Genomic DNA, 18,251 nt, shown 5'->3' on the forward strand with positions numbered 1-18,251 from the left:
CTTCAAAAGGCAGAAGTATTCAGTCAGCAGTACCGGTATGTAAAGATTGTTGGTTAAAAGGATAATGTCCAGATAGAAGAGGTAACTAATGCTAAAGAAGAATTACAATTTGCTCGTGTCAGGTACACGAAGCACGTAGACGATGGTAGACGCTGTCCATTTTGTACATTTTCCCTTTGATTTTCAAAGCTTTCAGATAGAGCAACACTAACGCTATCTGTTTCTCTGGGCCGATGACCTTCGATGTTAGGCCCCTTTACACAACAAGCACAAGCATCTGTTTCTCTTTGCAAGTAGCTTTACGTCACACCGACACAGGTAAGTCTTATGGCGACGATAGGACAGGAAAGGCCTAGGAGTGGGAAGGAAGCGGCCATGGCCTTAATTAAGGTACAGCCCAAGCATTTGCCTGGTGTGAAAATAGGAAACCACGGAAAACCATCTTAAGGCCACGGCCGCGACGTAAAGCAAATAGCAAAAAAAACCTAATAAATGAATGATAGCACCAAAACCCCTTGAAGTACATGCATTTTATTGCCCGCCAATATTAGTTACGATACGGTATTATAACGGAAACGAACAGTTCCACTTTCAAAGTTACGTATGTGGTATGAAACGTGAGAGCAAGGTGGCTAATAGTGTATGCGTATGCTAGTGTATTATAAAGTGATAGGCCTAAGCGTTAATTTTACATTATATAGGAATATTTATAAAAAAGTCGAAGAACGGTTTCTAGGCTTTTATGACGTGTCTGCTGACATGACTGGTAGGGGTTTAGCTGATGATATAATCTCAATTCTGAAAGAATGGAACATTGATGATGCCAGACTCGTATATCAGACGTATGACGGGGCTACAGTAACGTCTGGCCATAAAGGAGGTGTCCAGGCAATTGTCAGACAGTATTAACCTCATGCCATCTTCGTACATTGTTACGCCCATCAACTCAATTTGGCTCTCCTTCATGCTGCGAAAACTATAAAAGAGGTAAAATTGTTCATATCCAATTTATCTGTTTTCCACACATTCTTCTCGTTCTTCACGTCGTGCTGAATTGCTGGGTGAGCAAGGTTTTTAGCTTCTTCATCCTTCTCCTACCCGATGAAATTATCATTCTCGGACTGTTATGGCCGCGAAAAAATATTATTCCGAGTTGAACAGAGCAGTGAATCATATAATAAATTCTGACAACTGGGACCCAGAATCAATCCAGACAGCAACAGGAATAGACAATATACTGAACAATCAAAAAATGTTTGTTCCTACGCTGTCTCTTTTGTAGAATTTTTATCTACACCGACTTTTTGTTTCGCATTCTGCAGACGAAAACGTCTTCTGATGTAAATTTCTATATTTAAGTGTTGAAGGCTGCTACTACTAACAGCATATCTCTCAGAAGTGATAAAGAGATGGAAGAAATCGGAAAAGAATGTACTGCTTTGTGTTCAAATGCCACGAATGCTAACTAGGGTCAAATAAGAGTTGTGTACGTGGTTTTTCATTCGGTGTTCCTTCAGTTAGAAACACGTTTCCGTAATTAGGAATGCCTTCGTTTCGTAGAACTATTTGATGAAACTAAATTTTATATTTATCATTCACAATTTCTCCAACAACATTTAAACGAATTCTTGGCCATGTACCCTAAGGCTTTTCATGTAGATCAACTTAAGAACGAACTTCTTAACATTTTCTCTGATCCTGATAAACATATTCGACCCCATCAACTATTGGCTTACATTCTTAATAATGAACTCCAGAGTGTGTATACGAAAACACAAAATTGCTTAAGTTGATGCTATCTATTCCGTTAACGTCAGTTTCTAGTGAATGCGCTATGAGTGCCTTGAAACGAATTCAAATTTATTTAAGGAATTCGATGACCAACCAGAGACAGGCGGATTGAATTCATTTACAAGAATATTGTTTTAGGTGAGTTGTACGAAAATCTATTTATTCCTTATTTCTCTTACTAAATCTATGTAACAATGAATTATATTCTAAAAATATGTTATTTGACAGCTCCCAGCTATTTATTTATGTATTTATTTATTTATTTATTTATTTATTTATTTATTTATTTATTTATTTATTTATTTATTTATTTATTTATTATTGTCTTGTTCTCTGTGGCATGGCTCAGGTGGTGGTGATGATAATTTTTTTAAGAGCTATAGAACATGCTGTTATGCCCAACCTTAATGCGCCATTTAACTTATGTTAATCCTACAACATACTACAATTGTGTAACTTATAGACTAACGGGGAACGCTTATCGCCTAATTCCTACGGTTAATATTTACGCGGAGAAAGTATATATAGTAAGCATAGTATATTTTCTTAGATATATTCTGTAGATTATGTTCTTATATGTGCGTAATGTTTGCAACACCTTCTTTTGAACAGCTGAGTACTAGAATGTGTCTAATTTCTGCCGGCAGGGAATTCCACAAGCGGATAGTAGCGGGGATGAATGAATCACTGTAACTAGTAGTGTGATGGGTAGGGAAACTTAGCAGGGAGTTACGGTACTAAATGACCTTGTTTGGTGACTATTTCTGGATGATAGGTACTGTAAACCGATGTTTCGCACCGTAGAACGCGATGAATAACTGAAACAAATATAAAACGAGTGCACGTAGGGTAATAGGTTGTTATAGGGTTTGTTTTAGTTTGAGTTATTAATATAATAGTGAATGCAAATATGTATGCGTCGAATACAAAATTCCATGCATATGATTAAAAAATTTAAGTATTAAATATGATGCTGAAACCAAATTTTAAATAGCTTACGATAGGCCTACCTTTGATCCTGCATTCAATAAGATATTTCTTACATGAATTTTATTGTACATATAGGCTTAATTGTACATTATATTTTCAATTTCAAAATTTCAACATAAATATTTTTGAATTAATGAACATGTCTTTTAAAATTTCGTATCTACAAAACATGCTATTTCCTCTTCCAATTTGACCTCATAATTGCCCATAGAGATGAGGTTAAGGTACTCTTCCACTGCGGGCCTTATTACATGTTAGAGCGGGAAATAAGGCCCAATAATGATAATGGTTAATGTACATTACCTGAGTATGCATATCTTTACTTACTTTTTGTTTCATTTGATCTGTAGTTCAGTAGTGTTCTTTTAGTAGGTTGAAATGTGCTGAAATGTATTTTATTTATCACGCTACGATAGCCTCTCGCGTGAGTCTGGGGATGCATTCTCTACAGTAAGACCGGCTGAGTCAGGTGACATTCAGTGTATGACGTGCGCACCGCGGCCTGTCTTTCTCGTCGGCCTCGCCGCTACATCTGGCCTGGCAAGAGTTATGCGATGGGACGTTTTTCTCTTCTTCGTAGAAAATAGCCTTCTCTGTGGAACAATTGTTCTCTTTTGGGTTATGGGCACGGACACGGGTACTTGCTCATTTTGATTGCGAACTGCTGCCAAAGTCGCCTTTAAAGATGCAGTGTGTTTCTTAAGAACTTCAAGTTCCCTTGTTGTGGAAATACCCTTCATTAATTCCAACAATTCAGCAGCGATTACATCCTTTTGTTCTGATAAGGGAACAGAACTCTCACCACTTTACTTTCTACCGACTTTGGCTAGTATTTCTTCCTTTTCATTCACCGCACAAGCGTCTTCACAGTCTATAATGAGTCCATCAACGTCTACAGAATTTTCTGCACGGTGTTCATTGCCGGTTTGAATTTGGCATATACTCTGTATGTGCTTACACATATTCCATTTAATGCTGGGATCAATGCATGAGCAGGAATATCTGTGTAGGCACGCGTTACATTCACTGCAAATCAATTTGCATTTACATTGAGCCTCATTATTTTGTACAAAGTACATCTCGGCCACTGCAGAGGAAGACGGTATTTTCCAACTACAGTCTTCCTTAATAATCAGGCCTTTGTCTATTTGTAAGCTTGATTTATGCCTACGACGAATGTCCTTCAATTTGCTTGTCAGTTTCCCTTTTGTAAGCACAATAAGCCTGTCAAACAACTTGTCTTTAACAAAGGACATTAGTGCATATATTGCTTTATCTAAGGGTTTCACATGCTTTCCCTGGAGATAGATGTATTTAAGCGTGTGATGCATTCGCTCTATGTGCATGTTCGTGTTCAGGCTTACATGCAGCCTGTGACAGTACGCCCAGCATTTTGCATTACTTAGGTAGTTGTCCAGGAAGTATGAAGCAAACTCAGACGTGTCAGGATCAGATTTCAACTTCTCTAATACTACAGGAAACATCATATCAAACGCTGCCGCAACTCTCTCCTACAGTAGTGTTCTAATAAGCTTGAAAGCATTTACCTTTTTTCCCTGGCCTTTAATTTTACTGATTATATTTTTCCTCCATGCCCTGTCTACGTGCCAGGTAGAATAGAGTCTCATTGCTGGAGTTCCCATTGTCGAAATCCAAGCATTAAAGAACGATTCTGCTAAGTCAGACATAAAAACCTTAGAAGAAATTATTCCAACTTCCGACTTTACATACTGGGGAAAAAATATGGAGAGGATTTGCTAGTCATTCCTATTGGATATGAGAAATGCGCATGGAAACCCTTGCCTCATGTCATCCAGTACCATCAGCGTTGTAAATTCAAAACGGTAATTATTTAGCCCATGCGTTCCATCAATACAAATGCAGTCATTACCATACTTTTTCAGTATGTCACCTTGAGCACTATTCATTATAATTAACACAAAATCTGCGCTGTTTAGTTCTGGATGTGACTCACTAACTATCTCTTGTGCCTTATAAAACAATACACAGGGACTGTCAGTAGAGTTAACTTCACTCGCCCATGCCTCAACGCTGGTCCCATCATTTTCGTGCCTGACTGACGAGGAGCACAAATCATAACACCGTTCAATGTTATATAAATCCTGCTTGGTGAGCAGATGTATCCTTTCTCATTTAGAATCCGATACTGAATCTCTCGAATTCTGTCCAGTATAGCTTGGAAAGGGATTTTATTAACAATGTCTGCAGCTATACTGGCCCTTTCTTTTTCTGTCAGTCCCAAGTGACTTAAGTCATGTTGATGACCGACATGAGTGGAGATAAATTTGACTCGGCATGTTCCATCTTCGGCTTCACTAAATTTTATCTTTGCGGGACATACTCCACGGATTTTATTGCTTCCTTGCAATTGTAAATGTCGAACACCTTTACTTTTAGAGACGAAATTCCCCGAACGATTACATTCATAATAATGTCTTATAGTATTATTAGAAGCCGCATGAGACCCGTGATTTTTAACAAAGAACGACCGTGCTGTCTCTTCAGTTTCTTGTTTCCAAGTCTTAAAGTCATCAGAAGATGAGAACTGTAGTTCCTCGGATTTTATACGTATTTCATGTACCGATTCTAAATGTTCACAGTTTTCTGTGGTTCCTTCATAACTACACAAGTTGCGATTCAATGATCTCTTTGCAACTGAAGCCTCACCATGATAGTCCCGTTGATGACGTGTGAAGTTGTACTCATAATTGAAATTCTTGTTGCAAATTTCACACTGATAGGCGAACGAATGTTTACTTTTTAGTACAGGCGCGATAACATTCAGCTTTTCGAGATGTGCTTTAAAACGTGTTGTCTTAAATTCTTATTGTAATCATATCTTTTACCGCACTCAGAACACACGAAATGATTCGATTCACTCATACTTGTAAAACAATTCTTCGCTTAACACTTTGTAGTCACACACATTAAAACTATATTAAACTACGGTAAACTATATTAAACTACGCACACATTAAAACTATATTAAACTACGATATATTGCGTACAACATTGGTCACCATGCACGAACAGTCATGTGATTGTACACATTAAAAATATTGACCACACTGCATTTAAAAGAACATTCACCACCATACTATGAGAAGCTACTCACGTGTTTAGTCTCTCAAAAAACATTCATCACAATGCTACGAGTAGACTGCTAACGTGTTTGAAGTGCACCAAGACTAACTTTTCAGCTTCACATTTAAAAGAAACATTCTCCAATATGCTAAGAGCAGATTAGTGACGTGTTTAGTTTCTCAAAAAAACATTCATAACAATGCTACCAGCAGGCTGCTAACAACGTACCTGAAGTGCGCCAAGCTTCTCACGTTCTCGGATATCTCCGCCAATATTCGGAGACTCAAAGCCACAGGATGGCTGCTTCTGAAATCGTACCGCTTCGGATTTCTCCGCCAACACTCGGAGACTCAAAGGCACAGGACGGCTGTTGTCTGTAAGGTCAAGTCTGAAATCTCAAACCGGAGTGAGCAGCTAGCGGCGGGTAGCGTTGTTCCCGAATCAACTTCCCCTCCAAAACGACACTCCGCTCGTACTATGGCCACATGCATTTTCTAACACTTTGTCCAATGTTTTCACATCCTGCTTCATCAGTCGTAATTTGATGTGCAGTGGAGGCAATAAAATGTGAGCATACCAAATGTTCATTCACAACGTTCTTCAATCCCTCTGTCAGGTTTTCCCTCTGATACCTCCCCTCTCCTACTCCAATGCTCATGTTAGCTCTACTGTCAAATTCTCACATATAGCAAGGCATCTTAGTGTACACTGTTTGCTGGCCGAAAAGGATGCCACTTACTTTAAAGTCACAACATACAAACCACTGGCGTTCTTCATACCTCACATTTTAAAGGAGTAGTTTCAAGGTACTAACTATAGAAATGAATAGCTACACTAAATACAGATTGTTATTATTATTATTATTATTATTATTATTATTATTATTATTATTATTATTATTATTATTATTATTATTATTATTATTATTATTATTATTATTATTATTATTATTATTATTATTATTACTTGAAGACAGAAAAGGCAAGCAAGATATTGTCTAATAGGAATAGTTATGCAACAATTCTAAAATGCAGTGAAGACTATCCTAATTACAATAGAATTCTAGCCAGAGTTAAATTTCTATAGAGATATTTCCCCTAATACACAAATATTTCGCAGTAATAAAATAAGCAAGCTAATTTATACTACCACAGTAATTCTAAACTGCATTCAGACATATCCTAATTACAAACGGTTATTTCTACGTCCAAACAGAAATGAAAAATTCCTTAAAAATTTGAATTGAGGAGAACTACACAAGGATTACACAACCAAGCTAAATACTCTTCAATGTAGGAACGTCTCCACTGATGGGAAGCGTTACGAAGCGTTTTAGGCGATGATAAAACTTTCAGAAAGCTGACTGGGCAAGATTTTCCATCATACTGGATGAGACAATTCTGAGCATCGCTCCTGTTCCTGAAGAGTACGACAAGTTTGTTGACATCGTCCAATTTTCTTCAAGGGCATCAATTCCAATAGGTTGCAGAACCAATTTTATCAAAGGCATTAAACCTGAAATGGCCACTTTGCTAGAAGAATATTACAGGAAATATGAATTTGATCCTTTTAGCGAAGAAACATCAATCCTTGCACAAAGCGTTCTTTCTTCAGTATCAATGGCTAAAAGGGATGAGTGGATACAATTAATGACAGATTGCGACATGAGCAAGAAGGCCTGGAGACTATTACGTCGTCTCAATAATGACAATACCCAAGCCAGTACATACGCTAATATAAAGAAAGTACTAAAAAGATTGAAGGACTATGGAATAAACAACCAACACTTAAGAAACATATACATATAGTATGCGCACTTTTTAGTAATAGATTTTTGTACTCGTTGGAAAAGTAAGAAGGGTTCCGTTAATACTGCCAACTGAATGGAAATGAAATCTGAATTGAATCGATAATATGATCGATCGATATGAATTTTATAAACCTTTATTATTTTAAGCAAACAACTGTGTCACACACACAATATATAATACTATATAATATTTCCCGTTGAGAAACGTGTTCCTAGCATGAATTCTATAGTTTGGCTTTGCTGTGTAAACAACAACAGTACGAGTACTTAAAGTGTACGCCAGATGGCGCACAGCGATGATAAGCGATTCTTAGTTTGTGTTTTAAAGGTTGCCAATACGAATCTCGAAGATAACCGAAGTCGACCGCTTCAGCATTAGGGTGTAAATCTATCACTAAAAAGTGCGCAGATAGGAACTAGAAATACTCCAAAAGAGAGCTTTAAAAATTATGTATGGATATGATTTACTAAAACCATCGGTGGAAGTTTTTCAGGAAACAAATATATTACCAGTACAATGCCAGATTAAATACTCTCAAGCTGTATTTATGTTCAGGTATAGAAGTAATATGATTTCTGTTAATACAGAACTACGATACAGCAAAGATATTCACACCCATAGCACAAGATCAGCAAACTAGTTTTACAAATATTCCACAAACACTACCAAATATGGTATTAAAAGCATTTCTTATTCAGCAAGCACATAAATAAATAAATAAATAAATAAATAAATAAATAAATAAATAAATAAATAAATAAATAAATAAATATTTTTTTTGCTAGTTGCTTTACGTCGCACCGACACAGGTAGGTCTTATGGCGACGATTGGACAGGAAAGGGCTAGGAGTGTGAAGGAAGCGGCCGTGGCCTTACTTAAGGTACAGCCCCAGCATTTGCTTAGTATGAAAATGGGAAACCACGGAAAACCATCTTCAGGGCTGCCGACAGTGGGGTTCGAACCTACTATCTCCCGAATACTGGATACTGGCCGCACTTAAGCGACTGCAGCTATCGAGCTCGGTAACAAATAAATAAATAAATAAATAAATAAATAAATAAATAAATAAATAAATAAATAAATAAATAAATAAATAAATTGGCCATCCGTTGCTAGTAAATGGAAAATCAACCCGATCTAGAAAGCTAGATAAGAAACCAATAACACGACAGCAAAACCAAGAGAGCAACATCTATCTCCACCATTTACTGAAGCTGAACTGAAATCAGCACTGAGGAAGTGCAAATTGGGAAAAGCAGCTGGACTAGATGACATTCGAGTAGAGCAGATCAAGAATGTTGGTCCTGTTACGAGGCAATGACTAGTGGAATTAATGTATATCTATGTCTAAGAATAGCAAGATTCCCAAAATCTGGCGGAAGGCTAGAGTCATTGCTATCCCTAAACCAGGCAAAGATCGGCTGGATCGGATCGGCCTAATTCCTTGCTCTGTCACCTATATAAGGTCCTGGAGAGGCTCATTCTTCAGAGACTGATAGGAAAGGTCGAGTCATCTCTTATACCATAGCAAGCTGCATTCCGAGAAGGAAAAAGTTGCACATCACAGGTATTAAACTTGAGATAGCACATTGAGGATGGCTTCGAGAATCGGCTCATTACAGGCGCTGTTTTCATTGATCTTTCTGCAGCTTCTTCTAACAAAATTGTATGACATCACCAAAGACTTCCATCTAATGTGCAACATTAAAAATATTCTCCAAAATCGGAGATTCTTTGTGGAATTTCAGGGAAAAAGAAGCAGATGGAGAACACAGAAGAATGGGTTACCGCAAGGCAGTGTGCTCGCACCACTGTTATTCAACACCTATACTAACGATCAGCCTCTACCTGAAGGTACCAAGAGTTTTGTCTATGCTAATGACTGTGCAGTCACTGCTCAGACCGACTGTTTTGAAAAGGTAGAACAGACTTCGTCCAAAGCTCTGGAAGAATTTACCAACTACTACAGTGAAAATCCCCTGAAGCCATATCCTGCCAAAACTCAGAGCTGTGTGTTTCATCTCACTAACAAAAAAGCAGCTGAAACCCTACAAATCACATGGGAAGGAATCCCTCTTCACCACTGTTCGACTCCAAAATATCTGGGAGTGACTCTGGATCTGGACCGTACGCTTACGTATAAGAAACACTGCCTAAATGTGATACAAAAAGTGTCTGCCAGAAACATCATAGTGCGGAAACTGAGAGGCACCACCTGGGGAGCTCACCCTTGCACAGTGAGAACAAGCGCGCTAGCACTGTGCTACTCCACTGCTGAATATGCATGCTCCGTGTGGCACAAGTCCAGCCATGCCAAAAACATAGATGTGGCACTAAATGACACTTGCCGTATTATCACAGGTTGTTTAAGACCTACTCCAATAGATAAACACCACTGTCTCGATGGTATAGCACCACCTGAAATCCGACGTGAGATTGCTGCTAGATATGGGAAAAGCAAGGCTATGACTATGGAAGCCCACCCTTTCTATGTCTGTCAACCAGCACATCCTAGGCTGAAATCAAGAAAGAGCTTCTTGACAACCACTGAAGCTCTTAAAGGAACACCACAGCAAGCAAGTTGGAAAAATGTCAATATTTGAGAGAGTGGATGGTTCCAAAGGAAGAACTTCCCCCTGGACATTCTGAAAAGTGGACAACATGGTAGGCTCTCAATCGATTACGTTCCAGTACCGGTACCCCGAGATGCAAGATCAATCTACAGAAATGGACCCTTCCTGTGGAGACAGTTTATTGCAAGTGTGGTACTAAGCAGACTAACGATCATCTCCTACTGTGCCCTTCTTCTCCAGCCACTTGTACCATTAAAGACCTAATGAGGGCAACTCCAAATGCGCTTGTCGCGGCCAATTTTTGGTCAACCAGTGTTTAAAATTTTTCTATTTAATTTGTCTCGTTTACTTTGTATTTCTGACACGATAAATAAAGAAATAAATGTCGTTTCGTTATAAAGTTTACGTAAACTGGTCTGGATTTTTGTCCTAGCACAACGTTTGTGTTTACTAAAAATCAAAAATCTCCATGGTGCGCGAAGTCGAAGTGTGCGCTATGAATAGGTAGAAGGTACAGCAGCAGAAAAAAAAAAAAAAACCCAACAACAACATTAGAACAGTAGAACGTATGATACATGTCAGTACGTTTAAAGGAATATAAACGTAAGTATCTGTCAGAATATTGCATATAACACCGAGGTATTTCAGGAAAGGGTTTTAACCTATCAGCAAGTACCGTATACCTCTAGAATCACGTCTTTGGGAAACGTGTGTTATTTTAAGTAGTATTTAAAGTAAAGTAGCCAATAGGTAAAGTATTGATTTGCCCTTCGTATGAAACTATTCAGGCATTATTCATCGCGATATTTAAATATCGATTTTGTTATGGGTTTAAAATACATTATGAGAAGAATTGCTCACGCTGTATGTGTTCGGTGTTTTACCGATATGGTAAAACGCAACTCGTACGCTTCGAACAAAATTTCAGGTACATCATAAAATTAACTGGAGTAGCCTTCATGCTCTGTTAATCTGAAAAGTGTTTAGTGTTGTCAGTATCGTGAAAGTATTCTTATGCATGTGTTCGCGTATTTGTATATAAGTCTAAGGTGGCTAAACATCAGAGAGCGGTGATTGCGAATATTTGGTCCCCGAAAACCATAAAAGTAGTTAGTGGACGTGAACCAATAACGTTATTAAAATATTTTTTTTCTGTAATGCCTGTTGTGTTGCTACCGTACTCATTCATTGTAAGATCTCGCATTTTTTTTATCTACAGCAGTTCTTGAATATCACAGAACCTAACGATAGGAGTTTGCCATACAACTACTCACAGCGATCTCAGCCGAGGTACCGGTAGTTCGCATTTTTAGGAAGGTGAAACCTATGCCAAAATGATGTGAAACGATACTTAAAGTAGATGTCTGCTATCTTGGGAACAGGAGGACGACGACTAAATGAGTGAGTCAGAAGTGGTTCATTTTGCTTTTCTACTACTACTAAATGTTTTCATTTCACCCCTGAAGGGGGATTCGGGCTTCTTAGACGGTTATGCCATCTCTCAGACCGGGAGATTTTTTCACAGTGAAGGAAATGCTCGGAGAAGGTGAGGAGGTTGTCGGCCGTGGCCATCAGCACCCATATGATAGTTTGTAGGGGGGGGGGGGGGGGGGGGCAAAACTGGGGGTACGTAGTATTTTTAATATTTTGGAAGGTAAATGGCAACTTGCATTCTGTGGTAGAATAACCCACTGTGTTCCCTGCCTGTTGGTGGAGAACGGTATTACCGCTTCTACGTAATACTGACTTTTAAATCATTTGCTTGAAAGGAAAACATCTGACTAGAGTAGTTTGCCTTTCCCTGAGAGCTAGGGTGGGGGGGGAGCTCCCCACCTTGCCGCCGGGTATGGGCGCCCTTGGCTGTGGCCTATACTAGGAACAGTCCCAGCATTTGTAGCAGAATGGAATACCATTCTCAGGACAGCCGACGGTCGGGACTAGCCGTGAGGTCCAGCCCTCTCCTGTCTCCTAAATGCGGAGGGGTAGAGCCATGGACACCCCTCCTCTGCTCAGTTGGCCAGTCGGAGTGCAGAGCTGTTGGACCATGGACCAGCCGTGGCCACGTGTGTGCCGAGACCCACTCTGCATTCACCGATGTTTGCTTTTCCATTTATAATGTAACTTATATGGTTCAGCATCAGCCATTCACAGCTAGTTCCCAGAATACATCCTCCACCCCAGAAGTTAAATTCCAGTCATTCTAGACATACAGTGGGAGTAAAGTGAATTATTTTGATCCCATTTCAGGAATGTTTATCAACTTTTTATACACTTAGGTTTTTCTGTCTGAGTGGAAGTGAATGTAAGGCTCTTCTTGTGGCCTGAATGTGGTGGTAGTAACTCAGTTCTCTAGGTCTAAGTTTTTCCCACTAGATGGTGTATGCGCTGCCATTGAGAGACTGTGTCTATTTTGGTATCTCTTTGTTTATTCACAATATTGAGAACTTAGTTAGGTGGATTTAGCAATTATCAGAGTTTTCTTAGCGAATAAAGTATTAATTTAGCCTTACCTTTGTGATTAATAAGGAACAATAACAATGGGTAAGAGAGGAGACTTGAGTCCTAGGAAAAAGGAGATTGAGGTTATGTAGAAATGTTCAAACTTAAAATCATTTGAAATAGCCAGGAAATGTAATGTTTCTCCACAAAGTGTTGGAAGAATTAAAAGACACGTGGATTTAGGTGAACCATTTACACCAACAAAGCAGCAAAACTGCAGTGGACTGAGGAAGTACACGCCAAGGCAGAATGAAAAAAGTATTCCTTTTGTGTAACTGAAAGGCTACTGTTAGAAACAGTAGTGATCTCTTGAGTGATGCAGGTTGTAATTTAAGCACAAAGACACTTCAAAGGTGACTTCACGAGTCTGCTTTATGATTCACCGTCCAACAAAAAAGCGCAAAGTTAACACCTTCCATGGTGAGAAAGCGTTAGGCGCTGAGGCATATAGATTGGACTGCAAGTGATTGATCAAAGGTAAGTTCATTTGCTCCGTTGTTTTATGAATTAATTCAGTTGGCGGCTTTATCAAAATTTTTGTCAGAATTAAAAAATAATTTCAAATACTTTTTAAAAAATGCTTTATACTCCATACATTTCCCTTATTGCAGGATTGCTTCTCTGATGAGTTGACAGTAGAAATTATGCAAGATCAGCAGCAGCATGTGTGGAGATGTTCCGGAGAGCAGTTGTCTGACTGCGTTATGGAAACCTGTTAAGTACCTCGGTAAACTTATTGTATAGAGTGTGATACAATATCTGTCCATGGCATTGGCCATTGTATTTTGTTGAGGGCACTATGAGGAAGGAACAATACAAGCATATCCAGGATACTTGCTTAATTCGTCAAAGAAATGAGCGATATCCAGAAAATGATGGGGCACGAGTCATCTTCAGTATCAGTAGAAAAGCACTTTTATTAGTAATATACCTAATGAACACTAAACAAAATTGTATCCTATCTCATAAGAAGTAGTACCAGTTTCAGTCACTTCAGCTACATATGTAAAGTGATTTAAAAACTAAACATAATGCACAATAATATGACATACAAAATCTAAAAAATGTTGTAAACATCCTTTACAATGTCATCTTTGGTAGAGTCTCTGTTGATTAGATTAAGAAAAATATCCACATTGTGCTATCTTTGAAGCTTCTTGGAATTTGTCCTATGAATTATAAATACACTTTTAAAAATCTAAAAAAAGGTCTGATTTTCTTTATAGACAAGTGACCTCACTATTTTTTCCAAAATTTAGTCAATAAAAAAGCATCTCACATTCATGACTTTAAATAACACAAACAAACTTGTTTACAAGTATGTTGTTGGTGAAGTATCAAATTTATGTTAGTATTGTTCACACAAATGACACTTGGTTGTTATATTGAAGGAAAATGTCAGAGGGATATTATTATTATTATTATTATTATTATTATTATTATTAGCGTATGGCAAGGAAATTATATACATAATATACAATATATACATAATAACAAAAACATTGATTCACTTCAGGCGTTAGTGTTATATCTGAATCTCCAACTTTTCAATCCACTGTAGTGCTTCTGCTGTTGGAGATAGGAAGTCTTCCAAACTACCTGGATAAGCCCGCAGTTGACACTCGCTTACAATGTGAAGAATAGTCTGGCAAGGGGCTCCACAGTCACATTCTGGAGATGGTACAAAGTTCCACTTGTAGAGAGAATCCCTGCATCTTCCATGACCTGTCCCGATCCTGTTCAGTCTGGACCAAGTTGCACGTGGTAGTTGGGATCCATTTGCAATATTTTCCCCTCTGAAGATGTTATGCAGGGGCACGTTGGGAGAGTTATTCCAGCGGCCTTTCCACTCCTCCAAAGCATTGGTGGACGTCTTCAGAGCAGCATCACAAAGGGGTGGATGTCATGATTTCAGTCTTTTGAGACTAAGAGCTGGTATGTCATTTAGAACAGGTAGCAGAGGATTCTTGCAGATCTTCTTGTACTCTCGAACAAGAGCTCTGGATCTTCGTAAGTCAGGTGGCATTATTCCTGACAACAGAGGGAGCCAGTGAACTGGAGTTGATCTGATGGTGCCAGATATAAGACGCATGCTGGTATTCAATTGTCGGTCAAAATACTTTGTATATGGACTATTAATCCACACTGGAGCACAGTAGTCAGCAGCAGAGAAAACCAGTGCTAAGGCTGAAGAGCGTAGGATGTTTGCAGTAGATCCCCAAGTAGTACCAGTTAGCTTCTGAATAATATTGTTTCGGGTTTTCAATTTCTTCGACAAGTTCAAAAGATGTTGTTTGAATGATAATGTCCAGTCCAAGGTAACACCGAGATATTTTGGATACCTATTTGTGATTAAGTACTCGATTGGAGAAGGTAACATTTAGTTTTAAGTTAGCGAGGCGGTTACTCAAATGGAAGCAAGAAACCTCCGTTTTGGCTGTACTGGGTCTGAGTCTCCATTTCCTGAAATATTCTGCCAATGTGGATAAGTCCTGAGTCAAAATGTCTTCAGTTTTCTCAAAGATCTTGTGTTGTGTGGCCAGGGTCAAGTCATCAGCATAGCAGAACTTCCTGGATATTGTTTCTGGAAGATCAGAGATATACAGATTAAACAGTAGTGGCGATAAAACTGATCCTTGGGGCAAACCATTATGCAGTTTTCTCACTGAGCTTTTCTTTTCACCTAACCAGACCTGGAATTTTCTGTCGCTGGTCATGTTGTTGATAAGCTGTGCAATCTTTCTGCAGGGTATAGCTCTGAGTAATTTATAAATCAATCCTTCCTTCCAAACGGTATCAAAGGCAGCAGTGAGATCCACAAAGACAGCAGATGTTTTAAGCTTTTGCTGGTATCCGGCCTCAATGTAAGATGTTAATGAAAGTACTTGATCACAGCAGTTTCGGTTAGGTCTGAAGCCTGCCTGATCCACAGGAATGAGTTAAAATGGTTGATCCAGTTCTGTTATAGATAAGCCTTTCAAAGAGTTTGCAGCAACAGCTAAGGAGGGCTATTGGTCTGTAACTTTCAGGCCTGTTTTCAGATTTTCCAGGCTTCAATACGGAAATAATTTTAGCTTTCTTGAAGTCAGGTGGGATTTGTCCAGTCTGAAGAATGTCCGTGTAGAACTGTGCCAACCATCTCTTTGCATTGTCTCCCATATGTGTGAGGAATTCTGGATGAATTCCATCGAAGAGGGATCTTATGAGAGGGAGAGTATCCTTAACGTCAGAACAGAAAATGAGGGAAATTGGGAAATCAACACGGATCATGAAAATTATATACTATCATCTGCAGTAGTTGTTGGAGTGGCCAGACCTGAACCCCATAGAAAGGATATGGAATATTATGAAGAATAAGATCAGTAGTCCCAAGTGCACTAATATTCCTGAACTAAAACAGCGTCTGCAGCTAGTATGGCATCGTGATGAGGAGTATCGACAGCATGCCAGAAAGTATTATGGCTGTTATTAAAGCTTAAGGTACTGTTTCAAATGATGTGAAAATAAGGGCATTACTTGGAAATTTTTGAAATATAGTAAAAGGATTGTAAATATACTATACAAACTGAAATAAAGTTAAAAATGTAAGAATTTTTGGAAATTCCTAATTCATTGTCCACGCACTGTATATGATTTCACCACCACTCAATCTACTCACTGTGGGTGGCGATGGTTACCTGTTGTAAAGGGGGCAACCCCATTTGCTATCATCTTGGGAATGTGGGACTAGGGGGTCTTAACTGAGCCTGGTATTGCTTGTGCCAGGCTCCTCACTTTCATCTCAGTGTTGTTCAGTGCTAGGAGATACCTGGAGAATGGACATAGCTGTTCTTCTCTTAATCTCAGGAACACAGCTATGTGAAATGGAAAGGTATAGAAGTTACTAATTACTATGGAGAATAGGTATAGAATTTCTGTGACATTGTCCATTTCCTTGAAGATGTCAGTGCTGGCTAATTTCTTGGCTCTATCAACGATCATTACTTTGGTTTTTTCATGTTAATTTATTGTTCCATTTGAGCATTGACATTTTTGACACGAGAAATGAGCTCTGGCACTTCCTTCTCATCACTAGCAATGAGTGCAGTATTGTCTACATAACAGAGGTTGGATACTTTCTTACCACCAGTGGGAAGTCTGCTAGAAAAATCATGCCATCCCAAATGCGATTGATGCAAACCTTTGTATATTGAGATCTTAAATTACGGTCATTTACTGTTTTACTTCTTTCAACCAGTCCATAGAAGTACTAACTCATTTTCAAACAATATAAAAAACAAGTCAAATGATTTGAGACTGAAATCGAATTCCTAGCAATTGTTAATTTATTGAGAAATCAAAAGTAGCCTTTCTTCATTGTTTCTTGTTCAATGTTATTATATTCCCATTTCATGTGATATCACTGTACCACAACTCATGAGCAATTTTTTTTTTCTGTTGGTATAGAGAGATTGAGTATTATGGAGAGGGGAGAGCAGATCAAGTCTGAACCTCGGTGGGAGGTGTGTGCAGAAGAGAATTACCCTGTGGTAAGTTTATGTTCACTTTATTATTATTATTATGATAATATTGAAATATATTACTGATACAATTGAATATGCTAGACAAGGGCTACATTGTTAAGTAAAAGAAAGTTTTCTTAAGGCGTAGATTTTTGCAACCAGTAAATGACATTATAATATATAATTTTGGTGATATTAAGTCCTCTAATACTTATAATATGGTGACGCATATTAAACTTGCAACCAGTATCGTCTTCAGAGCAATAACAAGGATTTTAGTGGCAACTGTCTCTCCGTAGTAACTAGACTCAAGATGGAGACCCTGTTAGAAATGTACTGTAGTTCATTCAAAGACCTCAAAAGTCAAGGAGATAGTTGTTGAAGAGTTAACTATCGAGGAAACTCATGATCTATACAGTATATAGCTGTCCTCTTTGTTAAATTATTTGTGTGTTTAGCAATTTCTATCACCTCACAAACGATTCTAGGTATAAAATGTTTCTCTTGAGATCTTGCATCAAAAATGATTTGATGGTCATTATGTATGGCATATTCTGCCACAGCAGACTTCTCCGGCTGGCAAAGATGTAATTGCTGTGATAGTACATTATCACACCCTCGCACTATATATAGAAGTGAGAGATATTACTGTCAGTATTCAATTTATTATTAATATTATTATATTATTTTAATTGTACATTTATTCTTAATATTGTAAGCTGGAAGGTCTCCATATGTGGTATGAGTAATTTGTTTTGTACAATGGTTGGGAAAACATTCCTATCCTAACTTGGAAAATTTGGATGGGTCATGTGTTTGTTGATGTAGTCGGAAACGTCCAATGACTCATGTGAAACACCCTAGTGTCCATTGATGGTGTTATTGTCTTGGAGCCGGGAAGAGATTCAGGGCATGGTCTTGACTAGAGGATCTACTCGTGATTGGCTGGCCGGGATGAATCCAGACAGATCATGTGAGA

General features: G+C 38.4%; 1 pseudogene; it reads right to left on the minus strand.

Annotated features, from left to right (window-relative positions):
- Positions 1 to 3,587: 3,587 nt before the first annotated feature.
- On the minus strand, positions 3,588 to 9,984 carry LOC137503431 (uncharacterized; annotated as a pseudogene).
- Between the last annotated feature and the right edge of the window lie 8,267 nt (positions 9,985 to 18,251).

This window comes from Anabrus simplex, chromosome 1, assembly GCF_040414725.1.
Source record: "Anabrus simplex isolate iqAnaSimp1 chromosome 1, ASM4041472v1, whole genome shotgun sequence".
In the NCBI taxonomy this organism is placed as follows: Eukaryota; Metazoa; Arthropoda; class Insecta; order Orthoptera; family Tettigoniidae; genus Anabrus; species Anabrus simplex.